Raw genomic sequence first — 4,558 nt, forward strand, 5'->3', positions numbered from 1 at the left:
AGAATAGATAAGTGTCCTGGGAGCTTTCTGGGACAAGGAGGGGTCCTATCCCCACCCCTTCATTGTGACGTCTTCTAAAGGGGGCAGAGGGCAGGGTGATGTCACAGACCACTGGCCGGCCCCTCTCCCTCTCTGCCTGTGCCTGCCACAGGCCCGGCCTCACCTTTTCCCCCCACACCTCTGCACCCCAGAGGAAAGGGGTCAGCTTTGCCAAGCAGGCCACCCGGCCACCTGCAGCCATGGATGCAAATCACTCCACCCCCTTGGAGCCCCAGTCCTCTCCAGAGACCCCCAGGTCTGGCCTGACACCCTGCTCAACCCTGGGAAACAAGGCCTGCAGCAGGACACCAGCCCCCAGCACGGTGGGCGACAGGTTGCCACCAAAGACCGGAGCGGTGGTCATCGACACGGGCACAGGCACCTGTAAGGTGGGCTTGGTGGGGCAGGCGAGGCCCACTACACCGTGGCCACCATCGTGGGCTGCCAGCCCCAGAGGCCGGCCCCCACCGGGCAGCAGGCGCTGGAGACTTTCATCGGCGAGGCCGCGCGCGCGCGCCCCGAGCTGACGCTGGTGCAGCCGGTGCGGAGCGGCATCGTGGTGGACTGGAGCGCGGCCGAGCTCATCTGGCGCCACCTGCTGGAGCACGACCTCCGCGTGGCCAGCCAGGACCACCCGCTGCTCTTCTCAGACCCGCCCTTCAGCCCCGCCACCAACCATGAGAAGCTGGTGGAGATGGCCTTCGAGTCGCTGCGTTCCCCCGCCATGTACGTGGCTTCCCAGTCCATGCTGTCCTGTCCGTCTACGCGCATGGGCGGGTCAGCGGGCTGGTGGTGGACACGGGCCACGGGGTCACCTCCACGGTGCGGGTCTTCCAGGGCTACAAGCTGCCCCACGCCACGGAGCGCCTGGACCTGGCGGGCACCCACCTGACGGCCTTCCTGCCGGAGATGCTGCTCGGCTCCGGCGTGCAGCTGGGCCAGCAGGACCTGGACACCGTGGAGGACATTAAGCATCGCTACTGCTACGTGGCGGCGGACTTGCTCCAGGAGCAGGCCCGGCCCGAGCAGGAAGACCGGCAGAGGCTGGAGCTGCCGGACGGGCGGACGGTCACGCTGGGCAAGGAGCTGTTCCAGTGCCCGGAGCTGCTCTTCAGCCCGCCCGCGATCCCAGGGCTGTCGCCCGTGGGCGTCCCCACCATGGCCACACGGAGTCTTCTCAAGGTGCCCCTGGAGGTGCGGGCGGACGTGGCCCAGAACGTGCTGCTCTGCGGGGGCTCCTCGCTCTTCGCGGGGTTCGAGGGCCGCTTCCGCGCGGAGCTGCTGCGCGGTCTGCCCTGCGAGGCCCGCGCGGTGGTGACGGCCCAGCCCAGCAGGAGCTTCTCGGTGTGGATCGGGGGCTCCGTCCTGGCCTCGCTGCGCGCCTTCCAGTCATGCTGGGTCCTGCGGGAGGAGTACGAGGAGCAGGGCCCCCCATCGTGTACCGAAAGTGCTACTGACGCGGGGCAGGGGTGGGGAGTGTTGTGGGCAGTAAAGCTTCCGCTACCCAGCGGGCTCTGTCCTCCCTTCCCTCAGGGCCCGGCCGCGTCCACTCCTGGACCCACCCAGACTCGCCTTGCTCTGACCCCACACGCCCACCCCACCGAGATCTGCCTCCAAAGACATCCTTGGTTCTGCCCTCTCCTAACTCACCTCCCATGGTCCATCCCATGAGAGACCCCAGTTCTGATTCCCTGAACCCACCTCCCCCAGGATCAAGGCCCAACACACCACCATGTCCTCACCCTGTCAAACCCGTCTCCATGATCTGTGTCCCCCAGGGCACTCTCAGGTTGGGGCCCCACCCAAGCCCAACCCCAAGACATCCCCAGATTCTAACCCCTAATCTCCCCTCCATCATCTATTTCTTTTGATATATAGTGCCCCAAGATTCCTCTGGGCTCTAAGCTCCCCAATTCACCCCCTTGCCATGTCCATCAAGGATCCTCAACCACCCCCATACCCTGTTCCTCCCCAAGGAACTGCACTGGGCACTCCAAACCCCCTCCCAGAATCTTTCCATGAGTGTTGCAACCCCTAGGTGCACCCTCATAGTCTGCCCCCAATTTCTAATCCCCCCAAACATAGTCCCGAGATCCATTTCCCAAGACATCCCCGGTTCTAAGCACCTCAAATCCACCCCCTCATTGGTTTTCTCTTGTCTGTTTAACCAAAGTTCTCCTATACTCTGATAGTACGAGCACCCCCAAAATTCTCCCAAGTGCTGAAACCCCACATTCACCACAAAAATCCAAGTTCTGACCATCACGGGTCTCCCCTATAATGGCCCACTAAAGGATCCCTCGTCCAAATCCCATGCCCCAAGTGCCCCTCCCCCAAACTCTGCCCTCCCCTCACAGTTTGCTCCCCTAGACTCTTTCCATCCAGGTGCTCCCACAACCGATCCCCCATTCGTACCCCCAAAGAACACCATGTTCTGAAACCCCAAACCCCCAGGATGACGCCACTGCTCTCAGCCCAGCCCCTTGTTCTGCATCCCTCCGAAAATACCCCTGCATGGTCTGTCTCTCAGTGTACATCCTGACCCCAGTCCTCAGCCCTGGAATCCTCCCAGGAAGGCTTTGGCCCCCAGGACCATCCCATGATGACCCCACTAATGCCCTAGGTCCCTCCCCTGTGTTCTGACCTCCCAACTCCCTCCCCAAATACAGTCTCCCACGGTCAACTCATGATGAACCCCCAGGACACCCCACCCTGGGGTTTTCAGACTCCCACAAAAAAAAAAAAAAAAAAAGGATGTTAGAAGATATATGAAAAACCCAAAACAAGAACCCCCAAGAGGTTACAAAGTGATGAGGAGGAACTGCTTTTTCTTCTCACCAGGGGGCAGCGCGTCCAAGCTCAAGGGGCTGAGGGCTGCACCAAATTTAGAACCATGACGACTGCATCCCAGAGCTCAAAGCAGACCCACCCCGTACCACGGGGTCAGGGCGCTGCCAGCCACACACACACAGAAGGGATGTGGGACAAGCCGAGTCCCATATGCAACTGGAAGTGAGGAGGATGCACAAACCCCCACCACTCTTGGGCTGCTGACAAACCCAAAGGGCTCTCATTTAGACCAGACTAAGGTTTCCCCAGCCCCAAACCTTCCCTGGACAGAAATTTCCCCTAGAACTCTCCAGAAATGTGCCCCACCCATTTGCACACTCTCAGGGGTGGGGAGCTCACTACCTCAAGTCTGTTGTTAGAAATCCCACCTCCTTCCAGGAGTTGTAGGTAAACCTCTGTGCTCTCTGCTTGCCACTCCCCTACCCGGGGCACTGAGAGCACCAGAGAGGTCCCCCCACCCGTATTCACACACACCCCTGGAGTCTAGTCTCTCCCAAGCCCACCGTCCCCAATTTCTTCCACTTCTGGTTTTAAGTCATTCACATATTCATTCCACAAACATGCATTGACCACCCACTATGTGCCCAGCTCTGGGCTGAAATCTAAGGAAACCACAGTGCATCACTTGGGATGTACCATGGAGGACAGGACATGCGAAAGATGTCTAATGTCACTGTCTTACTCTCAGACGACATTTGAGGGACAGCAATTGTGTCTCCTTTATTCACTGAGTTTACTAAGTGGGGAGCAGGTGTCTGGATAGGAATCGGGAAAATCCAGTCTCAGCCAACAGTTACAGTTAAATCAGTAAATTCAAAAAAGAAAAGTGAATGGGGTGGCTTCCCATCCATCAGCTGTATTACTCCCTATAAAAGGTCTCAAAAGCAACCTCTGTGCTTTTTTCCCCCCTCAGCCAAGAAAAGCATCCATGGAGCTCAAGTTTGAGGTGAAACCAGGCTCAGGGTCCACCTGTCCTCGTTGATCCGTGGATTTCTGTGTGAGCAGGTGAGTACCGTGTGGACCTGGTACCGACAGGTTCCATCAGCCTCCGCTGTGCAGAAGACCTGCCAGTGGGCTTTCCTGGGCTTGGGTTGTCACCACAAGGAGTCAGGAAGACTTTCGGGTTAAAAATGAAATTACTCAATTTTTTATAAAATACTCAAATGTTTAAAATCTAATTAGAATTCTTCTTTGCATTTGGTCCAAAACTAAGGTGATATAAAAAGATATACCTTACAAAGTCTTGCCCTCACCTTCTTTTCTTTCCATCCCATTCTCCTTCCTCTAGCCACCTATAGGTAATTACTTTTATTGGTTTATCATGCATTCTTAGCGTTCTGGATTTTCTTTAAGTAAATGCAAGCAAATATATTTTCATTTCCCCTTTTACTTATACAAAACATTGTAGTACTCTATGCATTTTTCTCTGCCTTTCTTCCTTTAACATATACTGGAGATTATTCTATTATTAGTGCATAGAGTACTTTGCTCTTTTTAGTGGTAAATAGTCTTAAAAACCAAGAGCTGGACACTAGGTATGCTCAGTGCCTCTGGAGTATCATTGCTTCTAAGACCTTTCAGTGGATATAGTAGTGTCAACTTAAAAAGCAAATTTGCCTGTTATTTCATCTGAAATTGAATTTACTTGGGAATAGCCAAAAGAGTTGCA

At 55.9% G+C, this 4,558-nt stretch overlaps 1 pseudogene; it reads left to right on the forward strand.

The window, feature by feature from the left end:
• Positions 1-239: 239 nt before the first annotated feature.
• On the forward strand, positions 240-1,496 carry LOC131402727 (actin-like protein 9; annotated as a pseudogene).
• The last annotated feature ends 3,062 nt before the right edge of the window (positions 1,497-4,558 follow it).

Source organism: Diceros bicornis, unplaced genomic scaffold, assembly GCF_020826845.1.
Source record: "Diceros bicornis minor isolate mBicDic1 unplaced genomic scaffold, mDicBic1.mat.cur scaffold_241_ctg1, whole genome shotgun sequence".
In the NCBI taxonomy this organism is placed as follows: Eukaryota; Metazoa; Chordata; class Mammalia; order Perissodactyla; family Rhinocerotidae; genus Diceros; species Diceros bicornis.